Source organism: Scyliorhinus canicula, chromosome 4 (assembly GCF_902713615.1).
Source record: "Scyliorhinus canicula chromosome 4, sScyCan1.1, whole genome shotgun sequence".
In the NCBI taxonomy this organism is placed as follows: Eukaryota; Metazoa; Chordata; class Chondrichthyes; order Carcharhiniformes; family Scyliorhinidae; genus Scyliorhinus; species Scyliorhinus canicula.
The window spans coordinates 30149597-30162007 of NC_052149.1; the positions used below are offsets into that span (position 1 = coordinate 30149597).

A 12411-nucleotide genomic window follows, 5' to 3' on the forward strand; every position below is an offset into this window, starting at 1 on the left:
TTTGCTTTGTCCCTCAGTTTGTTTTCTTTCTTCTGTTTTGTTGGTGGACCTCAAAAGAGTGGCCAATTCACCTACCCTGCACATCTTTTTGGGTTGTGGGATGAGCCCATGCAGGCACGGGGAGAATGTGCAAACTTTGCACGGACCGTGACGCGGGTCGGAATCGGAGCCGGGTCCTCGCCGCTGTAAGGCAGCAGTGCTAACCACTGTGCCACCGTGCTGCCCCTAAATAGTCTTTAATTCCATCTTCAACATTTTCTTTTACAAATAAAAGTACAAAGAAAATGCAAGAAATCCCACTTAAATTATTTTAATGCACCTCGGCTGTTTTGACCATGTTTTTTGTTGTATTGTCCTTTGTTGTAGTGTTCTGGAGATTAATCTTTAATTCCTGCCAATGCCAAAACAATCCTGGAGCACTGAAAACCCTAATGAAACATTTGAGAATGATGCAAAGAATTTGCCAAGCCTATGCGCAGGTCAGTGGACCACTAAAGGGATTGCAAAAGACGCCCAAAATTTTCAGCTGCTACAATAATTAGAATTAGAATTAGAACAGTACAGCACAGAACAGGCCCTTCGGCCCTCGATGTTGTGCCGAGCAATGATCACCCTACTCAAGCCCACGTATCCACCCTATACCAGTAACCCAACAACCCCCATTAACCTTATTTTTTAGGACACTAAGGGCAATTTAGCCTGGCCAATCCACCTAACCCGCACATCTTTGGACTGTGGGAGGAAACCGGAGCACCCGGAGGAAACCCACGCACACACGGAGAGGACGTGCAGACTCCGCACAGGCAGTGACCCAGCCGGGAATCGAACCTGGGACCCTGGAGCTGTGAAGCATTTATGCTAACCACCATGCTACCGTGCTGCCCACAAATAATGACCTGCCCCCACCCCTCCCCCACAAGCGGTCAGAAGTAGGGATGTGCAATGATGATTGCGATGTGTTCAGTACCATTCACAACTCAGACACTGATGCAGTCCATGTCTGCATGCAGCAAGACCTGGACAACAGTGAGCCGTGGGCAGATAAGTGGCAAACAATATTTGTGTCACATAATTGCCAGTCAATAACCATCTCTATCAAGGATGAATCTAACCATCTCCCCTGGATATTAAACAGCATTGTTATTGTTGAACCTCCATATCATCAACAGATAGTGGTTACTTTGATCAGAAACTTAACTGGACCAGCCGAGCAAACTGTGAGGCTACAAGAGTAGGTCAAGAGACTTGTGAAGTGAATAACTCACTTCATAATAAGTGGACAATAAGTGAATAACTCACTTCATAACTTCCCAAAGACTGTCCATCATGCACAATAATCTCCACTTGTCTAGATGCTCTAACCAGCTCCAACACTCAAGAAACTTAAAAAAAAAGTATTTCTATTCGACAAATTTCCACCATACAAAAGAAAAAACCCAACCCCTTGTCTCGGTGCTCTAACCAGCTCCAACACTCAAGAATTTTATTTTTAAAAAGTATTTCTATTCGACAAATTTTCACCATCTTCACCATACAAAAGAAAAAACACAACCCCATCAATACAAAAACAAATCCTACCCAAACGCAGAACCCACCCCCGCCCGACCCCCCCATAACAATCGACGGTAACCAACCACTGAAAAACACGCAAGAAACTTGACACCATCCAAGAAAAAGTAGCACGCTTGATCGACACCACGTCCACCACCTTAAACATTCACCCCTTAAACATTCAATCCCTTTACCACTGGTGCGCAGTGACTGCAGTCTGAACCATCTACAAGATGCACTACAGCAACTCACCGAGGGTCTATCAACAGTACCATCCAAAACTGTGCCCTCTGCTATCTAGAAGGACCAGGGCAGCAGATGCATGTGAACACCACCACCTGGAAGTTCCCCTCCAAGCCACACACCATCCTGACTTGGAAATATATCACTGTTCCTACACTGTTGCTGGTTCAAAATCCTGGAACTCCCTCACTAACAGCATTGTGGTTATACCTCCACCAGATAGAGTGTGGTGATTCAAGAAGGAAGCTCACCACCACCTTCTCAGGGACAATTAGAGTTGGGCAACAAATGCATGCCCTAGCCAGCGACGCCTACGTCCCAAGAACAAAAAGAATGCAGGGCTGGGCTGGCTGTTAGAATTTCCGCAGAGGTGATTGGTGAAACCAAAGGTAAAAGGCTGCCAAGATAGCAGCAGATCTGTGCCGAAGAATGAACATCCAGTAATTGAAGCTCTAGCAGAGGTTTTGTTCCTACTGACACAGGAGTACATCTCTTCAAGTAAGTGTCTTCCATGGATGTAAAGGCAAAGGAGTGAAAGTAAGCTATTTTCTTCATAGTAGTTTAATTGTTTTATGGCTTTCTTGTGGGGTTGAAGTTTTATTTTTAATGGTATTTAACTGGGCCAGATTTCAAGATGTCACAATTATTAACGATTTTGACTGGTCTCAAGTGCCAGTTGGGAGATTTATGGAAATTAAACAGGAAAAGCAGTGTTGACCAAACCCAAATTATGTTCAGCCAAACATTTGGTGTTTTTTTTTTGCTGGAATCTAATATCTGTGTTGAAGAGTGATTGTGACAATACTTGCACGACACAAACTGTTGCTAATTAGATAGTTTGGCATTTCGGTGCTACTTAATGATCTTTGTTCACCCATCGCCTTCGTTTATTACTTCAAGTGTGAGAGCTCTTCCACACACACACCCTTGTCGCTGGGACTGCAGAGTTCTGTGTTATAAAAAGTTAGCAATAACCACCTCGAAGCAACCCGTTTTAAAAAATTTTAGCTGAATCATTTCCGTACTCGAGTCGCTTGGTTTTATTTAATCTTTTGAGTGTCGCAAGCAGGCTTACATTAACACTGCAATGAAGTTAATAAATACACCGTGCACCCCCACCCACTAAAAGCGCCTATACTGTGAATTTGAAGGAAGCTACATGCTTTCGTCGACTAAAGATCAGTGAGGGTCTTGGAATGTCAGGCGCTGTTAGAAACTTCTGCTTTAATATTGAGCTTTCTCTCTCTCTGACAGACCGAGAGGGAGCTCTCCGTCCTTCCCCCCACCTCTATTTCTCTTCCTCCCTCATGTCTGTCACAAGTTGTCAATTTACACGCTGCTTTTTTTTTGGAAGTGTTTTCTCCCTCCCCCCGTTAACAAATGAATGTTCAGATTGCCATCACTCCCACCCACAAACCCTGACTGATCTCATCTCTCTTCATCCAACCGGCTGCTCCCTGCGCTGAGCTCAGGGGCTGTCGCTCCATCAGCTGATCGAAGGGTTGGGCGAGACAAGTTAAACTTTGGCTTTTCTTCCTTTTATCCCGAAACTGCGGCGAGTGCGGGAGCTCCCGGTGAGTTGATTCTACAGCCGGGGCCGAGTGTCTTTCTCCTTTTCCCCTCCCCTTCCCCCTCAGTTAGACTCTGGTTCCCCCCGCCTCCCGCCATGGGGGGGGGGGGGGGTGTCTAATGGGACTGAGCTTTCGGTTCGGAGTCTGCAGAGTGGGGAAACCGGCCGCTTTCCCTGATTATCTGATCGGCCCCATGAGCAAAAAAGTGGCGCGTTTTAAAACCTAATCTCGTATTCCCCCCCCCCCCCCTCTTTTTTGCTCAGTTTTTTTTACAGCACAAAAGGGGTATTTCGGCCCATCGTGTCTGTGCCGGCCATCAAGCACCTAATCCTATTTTTTTTGACGCGAGTGCAACTCAAAAACTTGTCCTAAGTCCTTGTAACTTGGGTTTCGGCTTCCATGCGGTTCTGTGTCTTTATTTAATTGTTGTTCCTCTGTGTCGCTTTTGGAAGTATTAGGCTTTTCCCCAACAATTGTAAAGAGGTCTCCCACAATAGCTCAAAATATTTTTTAAAAAAAAGCAAAATTCATCTGTTTTTATTTCCGTTCCCTGATATCCCAACTACACTTTTGTGTGTGTTGGAGACACTCATTCATTTCAAAGCACCACCCTTTTGCTATATGCGGCGAAGGTGATTAAAACACTGATCCTCGGGCGAGGGATTGGCCGGGCAGGGCTGTCCTCCAAACTGGTTTGGAAATAGCGGTGGGTCTTGTGAGGCAAGAAATTCCTGCTCTGGGAGAAATGTTTACAATGACAGCTTTTGGAGAGCTTGCAACCCAGTTCTCTGTGCACATCCCATGAGGTTAAGAATGTTCGCCCAGTCTTAAAACCTGCTTGGGAGTTTGATCACCAATCAATTTTCTAATCGTCTCTTTAAAAGTTCACTTTTGAATTGTCTTGACACGATTGACTAGAGTTCCCCAGATCATTGGACACCAGTTTTGGGGTGTGAGAGAATGGGCTTTTCAATTTTAGATTTTCGGTGTTTAATTTTTATGTCCAGTGCGCACGCACTTGTTTGCATCAATACTACTATCTTCAGTAATGGAAGTATATCTGCCTGTTCTTTCTCTCCCCTTGTGCTTTGAACATAGAAATCACCATGTTGCTTGATGTTGCTTGATATTGTTGACCTAAAAGCGATGTGTACTGTATGGTGATAAGAAGAAAACAACATTGAGGAATGTTGGATAAGATTGTGTGGTGGTTGTAACAGATTGGGGTGGTATTGTCATTGGGAGAGTAAACCAGAAACCTAGGGTAATGCTCTCGGGACCTGGGTTCGAATCCCGCCGCGGCAGATGGTGGAAAATTTGAATTCCATAAAAATCTGAAGTCTAATGACCATGAAACTGTTGTCGATTGTCGTAAGAACCCATTTGGTTCACTAGTGTCCTTTTGGGGAAGGAAATCAGCTGTCCTTAACCTGGTCTGGCCTGCATGTAAAGATAAAGATCCTTTATCATCACAAGTAGGCTTACATTAACACTACATTGAAGTTACTGTGAAAATCCCCATGTCACAATGTCACCACACTTCAGTGTCTGTCCTGGTATACTGAAGGAGAATTCAGAATGTCCAATTCACCTAACAAGCGTGACTTTCGGTTTGGGTCACTGTCTATGTAGAGTCTGCACATTCTACTTGTATAACTTTTGTGGGCTTCCTTCAGATGCTCCAGTTTCCTCCCATAAAAGATGTGCTGTTGGATAATTTGGACATTCTGAATTCTCCCTGTGTACAGAACAGGTTTCAGAATGTGATGACTAGGAGCTTCTCGCATTGACTTCTGTAAACCTACTTGTGACAATAAAGATTATTATTATTATTAACCACTGTGCTAGAGGATGGTTCTCTTGCTGATTTCTGGGGTGGGTGTGTGGGAGATAATACCCCATGAGGAAAGGATAGGCCTGTATTCATGAGTTAGCAGAATGAGAGGTGATATTGAATACAAGACCCTGAGGGGACTGACAGTGGAAGGGACGTCACCCATTGTGGGAGACTTGGAACTAGGGGACACAGTTTAAGTAAGGAATCTTATTTAACAGTTTGTGGAGACAGGGTCATTTGAATAGTTAAGTGGATCAAAGGTTATGGAGAATTGAGAAAATGGTGGACCAGGCTCAAAGGGCCACATGGCCTAACAATGCTAATTTGTATTTTCATGTATCAGTGATTTAGGATTTGAAATTTGCACTGCCTGATTTAGATGATGGATATAGATTCAAAATAAAATTGCAGTTCTTTTTTTCCTCACTATTTGTGGAAGGAGCCGGAGAATGAGACTTTTCTTTTGAAATAGCCTACGCAGACACATTGGCCACGTGCTGTACTTCCTTAGTCTGTGACTTTACCTACATCAGCTGGTAATAAAAAAAACTCCTCCCATCCCAAATTTATAACTCCAACCAGCAGTACACTTGCAAAATTGTACTTTTCAGCCAACATTCCTGGGCATGTTCTAACCCACTCACGGCACAGACTCACTAGAGGTGGTGCAATCATGAGGAAGTTGGTCCCCATGGAGTCTCAGAAATTGGTCCCCATGGAGTCTCCAGTCAGGTCAAACATGGGCAAAAAAACCTTCCTGCCAACCATGCTCCCATAAGGCCCTGATTATCATTCACAGCAGCAAAGTTGCATTTCACCATACACTCTAAACCTATGACATGGCGTCTCTCTATCATTGCCACCAAACTTGGTTGAATGAGTTGTAGGATGCCACCCTGAACGCTACTGCAAGTAGCGTACAATACGCGCTGAGTAATCCTGCATTCAACAATCTGATCTCAGCTCTGCAGTCGTACCGCATCCGGTTGTGAATAGTTGTGAATAATTTTAGCCAATAACGAGAGGAGGTTGTCTACAAACATCTTGAATGATGTTCGAGTACAGCACATCAGTGCCAATGACTAGGCTGAAGCAATTTTAAACCATTTTTGGCCTAAAGTGTTAGTGGATGATCCAACCCTGACTCCTGATCTCACAGGATCTTTTAAAAAGTTTTTTTTAGAGTGCCCATTAATTTTTTCCAATAAGGGGCAATTTAGCATGGCCAATCCACCTAGCCTGCACATCTTTGGGTTGTGGGGGTGAAACCCACGCAAACACTGGGAGAGTGTGCAAACTCCACACTGACTGACAGTGACCCAGAGCTGGGATTGAACCTGGGACCTCGGCGCCGTGAGGCAGCAGTACTGACCACTGCACCACCGTGCTGCCCGCAGAAGTCTGTCTTTATCCAATTTACTATTTCACAGAAGCCTGTCTTCTGCCTCGTGATACCAAATGACCAAGTGCATGGATAGAGTTAAGGGCTCCCACAACATCCTGCCTGTAGTTCTGAAGATTCGGGTTTAATGGGAGGTGATGGTGGTAATGTGACTGGACTAGTAATTCAGAAGCCCAGGCTGATCCTCTGGGGAATGTGGGTTCTAAGTTCCATGGCAGCTGGTGGAATTTCTTCAATTGAAAGCTAGTTTCAGTAATGGTGACCATGACAGCCGTGTTGATTTGTTTGAAAATCCATCTAGTTCATTGGTGTGACATACCCAGTCTGGCTTCTGTACCATGTGTGTTTTTAAAAAAAAAATGTATTTCCCTCCAATTTAGCATGGCCAATCCACCTACCCTACGCACCTTTTTGTGTTGTGGGGGTGAGACCCACACACATGGAGAATGTGCAAACTCCACACGGTCAGTGGGCTGGGATTGAACCTAGGTCCGCAGTGCTAAACATTGTGCCACTACACTGCCCCTCAGTACAGCTACAACTTGGCATCCACCCAACTAAGTGAAAATATTTCCCAGTATATCATGTGCACAGAAAAGGACAAATTTAATTACCTGCTTAAGTGTATTCCCAACAGCAGGGGTCATAGACAATGTTGAGCAGCATGTACTTGGCAATAATTTGCTCATTGGTACTCATTTGGGTTCCACCAGAACCACTAACTTGAGAATTACAGCCTTGGCTAAACATGGACCAAAATAAAAGAGCTGAACTCCAGGGGATGGTGAATGACGAGTGGTATTAAGGAACTCCAGCAAAAGAAAGTTGTTTTTCAGCCGCATGTAATTGCTGCATGGTTTCCTGGGAACAATCCTAGGCTCCACCATCTTCTGGATCATCAACAATCTTCCCTAATCATGAGGTCTGAATAGGGGATGCTTACTGTGCAGTGTCAAGTTCCATTTGCAAATCCTCAGATATGAAGTTCTTGCCTGCATGCAGCATGAGCAACAATCTTTGGGCAACCACTATATTAACATTTGAATGCTCCATCAACATCCTGGAGTCACCATTATCGAGAACCAGTCTCTCCACCTTTACAAAACACACAAGCAACTTGCCAATCTCTTTTGGCACCACCTTTTAAATGCATGCTAATCTGTTTGTAGCTTGGGAGCTCTTAAAATGTATTTTCATGCTGTTGTTGGACCTACTGTCTTTCAGATAAAAGACGATGAGCATTTTATTTATTTAAGGAAAAAGCCCATTGCCTATTTAAAGAAGATTTGGGGAGTTTTGATGGCCTTGCCAATATTTATCACTTGGATGATCATACCTTTGAACAATGCAAAGCACTTTTTGAAATGTTGTGAAATAGAAATAACCAACTCAAAGTGCCATCGGATCTTGCAAGAGGGCAGAAGAAGCTTCAGTTTACATCTCATTCAAAAGACAATTACCAAGAGAGCTGGAATAAATTTTTAATACAAAGTCTGCTTGACTATCCCTAATTTGTCACATTTTTAATAAAATTTCGAGTAGTGAAACTAGTCCATGGCTTTCCAGAAAACAATAAAAAGTCCTTCCATAAAAAAAACTGCTAAAACCCATGTAATTGACCCTATTTGGGAAATTGGCTTTCTTGAGTGGCAGGTGACGAGTAGAATAAGTGGCAGGGTAATCTAATTGACTTCCACAAGGTACTGTACTGGGGCCTCTACCACTTGCAATACTTGTGACTACTTTGGACATGACCATGCTATCATTGTTGGTTAGTATTGTAAGCCATATCGATAGAAGTGGAAAATTTAGATTTTTGACTTGGGCAAATGAGATTACTCTGGGGCATTTCTTTTTTTAAAATTTAGATTAGCCAATTATTTTTTCCAATTAAGGGGCAATTTAGCATGGTCAATCCACCTACTCTGCACATTTTTGGGTTGTGGGGGCGAAACCCATGCAGACACGGGGAGAACGTGCAAACTCCACACGGACAGTGACCCAGAGCCGGGATCGAACCTGGGACCTCAGCGCCGTGAGGCGGTTGTGCTAACCACTAGGCCACCGTGCTGCCCTTTCTGGGGCATTTCTAAATGTTTATCTAAAACTGTGGAAGCCGAGCGAGACAGGGGGTGGGTGATGGCCCAGGTACACATGAACAGTTATTGAAAATATTAATTTGAGGTTAATGGAGTCCTGGCTTTTGCATGTAGTCCGCTCAATACAGTTTTATGCTACAGCTATATAAACCCTGACATGATCACGTCTGTAAGTACCAGTGACCAACCTTTGGCCCGAAACTTGGCCCTTACCCTAAGTGTGTATTGGCCTCAGTACTGCAATGCTCCTTAACTTGTGTTAGACCGAGGAAACTCATGAGACATTCCCTGTGGAACTTCTGCTGACTTGAGTCTAGGGATAGAGAGTACAGTATAAATTTTAGCCATGATAATTGAGAGATCATTAATTGGCTAGCAAAAATCATTATCATATGTGAATTGAGTGGAGGAATGGGCTCATGAGGCAACTTCCTTTGCTACGTTGGACATAGAAAGTAAATGCTCAATAATAACTCGGAACTCCATTATTGCACTGTGTTAACTTAATGCACTTAAGTTAAAACTTAAAGTTTTGTCCTGTTCTTAATGCACAAGTTGAATGGATCTTGAACCAACAACAGTTGGACCAGCCTAGCTGTGTTTCTCTCCTCCTTTTCTCCCCCACCCACCCACCATGGAATTCAAATGGTGGGATTTGAACCTGGATCTCTGGATTACTAGTCCAATTCCTCATTGACTGATTTTGAGGTGGTGTTTTACGAAGTCCATCTTTTGTGGTCATTGCTGTTCTAGTATTTTGTTAATTGGCTGTTGTGATAAACTGACTGGATGTGAAGTGCTTTGCAATGGCCTGAATATGAAGGGTGCTATTGCAAATGTTTCCTTTTTTTCTTCTAAGGCAACTTCCAGCATGCCTTATATAATTATACTAATCTTTTTTTATAATAATCAAATATAATAGGCAGAAGAAAAATCATTTAGCATCCCACAGTTGACTAGGCGTCTCTGTTGGAATGTTACAATGAGATCACTGTTCCCTGTGACTGAAATTCAATTTTTACAACATAGGACTTTGGCGACTGAAGACTGAATTGTCTTATCAATTTGAGGCCCACTGGTCTCGTGAATAGCAAATTACACTTTTTGCGATGGGATGTTTAATTAAGAATAATCCACAAATGTTTATCTTTTGAAAACCACAAATTGGTGGCTTTGGCTATTAAACATTGGCTTCTGTATTCATTTGTATGCAAATTTGTGGCTTACTACTGGAGCTCGTTGTGGTGGTATCCTCTCTTGCTATCTCCTCTGCTCATGAAGGTGAGCCGTTCATTAAGCATAGATGATATCTCTTTAAACTAAATTACTGAAGTTAGAAGGATATGGTGTCTTGTATTAAATCCTCGGAAGTAGGTCCCTGTTTTGCAGCAATGCTAGAATTCCTTGGATGAAGGGGCAATTAAAATAATGCTTGGGAGGTATAAGACCAATTCTCTGCTTGATTTTAAAGCCAAGATGAGTACAAATGTAAATAGGAAACACAATCGGTAAAACCAGCAAGGTAATGAAGAAAGACTGCTGGGGCACTTGGAAAGGAAATGACAAATGTCTAAACATACAATGGAGCTCATTGGAGGTGAAGAAGAAAATTGTTTTCATTGTTTTGCTATTGGATGAAGTGGGAAAGAAGAGGTTGTATAATTGGAATAACGAAGGTCTAATATCAGTAAGGATATAATGCAAATCAAACTTGTGGGAATGGCATGCTACTTAAATATTGAGGAGTGGCCAAGGAAATGGCAGAGGCTCAAAAAGCAACTTGCTGCATGATCCAAGTAGCCTTCTGTGCTGCAAAATTCTCAGATACTTCAACAGGAACTTTGGTTTGATAGTTGCTAGTCTGTGTCCTTAAATTTAGTTGTGGTTTATTCCAGTATTCAATTTGCAGTCAAATTTTTTTTTAAAAAACGCCCTTTATCGCAGCTCCTCTTGCGGATTGGACATTAACTAGGTCCTATGGCTGGAGCAACAGTAAGGGTATCTGGTAAAATTGATCTCTCCACAGATGTTAATGACAGGGCAGCAGGGTCTGATGAAAGATTTTATAATGAGAACTTCAAACCCAGCGCTTCCCTGAGCCAACTCCAGTTGACATTTTGTTAGACTGTGACTCTGGAAATGATGGCTAATGGCACCAGAAACCTCAAATGGTGCTGAAATAACAGTTTCTCTCTTTCGCCCAAGAGTCATCTTCTGGGTACCTATAAATCTCCAGTGCCTTCCATTCATTCACCTGATTGGAGGAAGATGTCAGCTGGCTGTGCTCCAGTTGGAATCACAGCGGTGGCCCAAATCCTACTTCCACTCCACATATGCATTTTGTTTTTTGAGTCATGGAAGTCTTTATTTTGTTCTGTGGTCTCATTAAAAATTTTTAAAAAAATGTTCTTCTACATCCCTCCCAACTGTAGTAGCTTTTTGAGCCTGAACGTGGGGAAGTGCGGCACCAATTAAACTGACTGTTGCAGTGAGGAAGGGTGGTGATGGTAGTTAAATTGTAAATGACTGACTGGGTTTCAGTTGTTGAGGTGAACTCTCTTTGAAGAGTTGAATGAAGGATATTTAATTCTGATCATTAACATGTGGCTCTTTTAAATCACTAATTTAAAACTGGCTTTTAACTACTCGACTGGGAGTGGGTGGCCAGTGCAGAATGTGATCTATAATTTTCCCCCCCTCTTGTTAACAAATTCCTAAATGTAGTTGAGGCCCAAGGGGACCCCCCCCCCCCCCCCCCCCCCAATCAAAGTTGGGAGTGATGTGCAATCCCAAGGAGATCTCTCCCCCCCCCCCCCCCCCCTCCCAAGTTGGGAGTGATGTGCAATAGGAAAACAATCCTCGCAGCATATTGCCTGCCCATTCACTAACTCAACATTGCGGTAGTATGCTTTTGAAGCACAGCCTTCTTAGCTTTAAGGGGGAACGGGGCTTTTCGAAAACATGCCAACTCCATTCTTGCTTCAGTGTATATATTCTAAGGCTGTTGGTCTTATTGCGATACAGAAGCACACTGACAGTGCATGTTTTGAGGGTATAATGTTTGTGTGGATCATGACCATTCGACATTTTCAAGTCTGCTCCATTCTAATTCTTTTGCATTGTAAATTTATTTGAGCTGTTTCTAGTTGATGTGCATCCTAGAGGTTGGCAAACAGTAAGAATTGCTAAAGGCTGAACACTGCTGGAAGTGCTCAACAAATCCAGCAGCATCTGTGGAGAGAAACACTTAATATTTCAGTGGGCTGACTTTTTGCCAGCACTGAAACTTTTCTTTTAGCCAACACAGGGAGGGGAATATAGAACAAAATGGGGTGGGAGGCAGGCATGTAAAGTGACAGATGGTAATGGGAGATGGAGCTACAGGAGGTGTAAATGTGCTCCTGTAAAATCCTCAATTATTCACTGAAGCATGACTTGTGTAATTTTGTTATGGGGCAGGGTGAGGAGGCAAGTCTCTCAAAGGGTGAGGGAATTATTACTACAGTAGTGCACAAACCTTTTTTTGTTCACTCTGACATGGTGAAGGGTTGAAAGGAAAAAGATTATCACTACAAAAGGTCTGTGCTGCATGATGAACACTGATTTTTTTTTTGATATTGGTAGTGATGCTGAGTTTTGGAAAGTCTGTACCTTGTCTTTGGAATGTGCAGTGAGGTAATATGAAGGCAGCCTCCTGCATTGTAGATC

The 12411-nt window shown here is 43.1% G+C and overlaps 1 protein-coding gene across 4 annotated transcripts in view; it reads left to right on the forward strand.

Annotated features, from left to right (window-relative positions):
• The first annotated feature begins 2173 nt into the window (after positions 1-2173).
• Positions 2174-12411, forward strand: part of LOC119964457 (elongation of very long chain fatty acids protein 1-like) — a 91568-nt gene continuing 81330 nt past the window's right edge. Inside the window, exon 1 of one of the 4 annotated variants that reach the window (XM_038793964.1) lies at positions 2174-2331. The gene's annotated coding sequence lies outside the window, so the exon portion shown is untranslated. Of the gene's footprint in view, positions 2332-3223; positions 3369-12411 lie in introns of those variants that run through there. The other 3 variants (XM_038793965.1, XM_038793967.1, XM_038793962.1) reach the window with 3 other exon arrangements.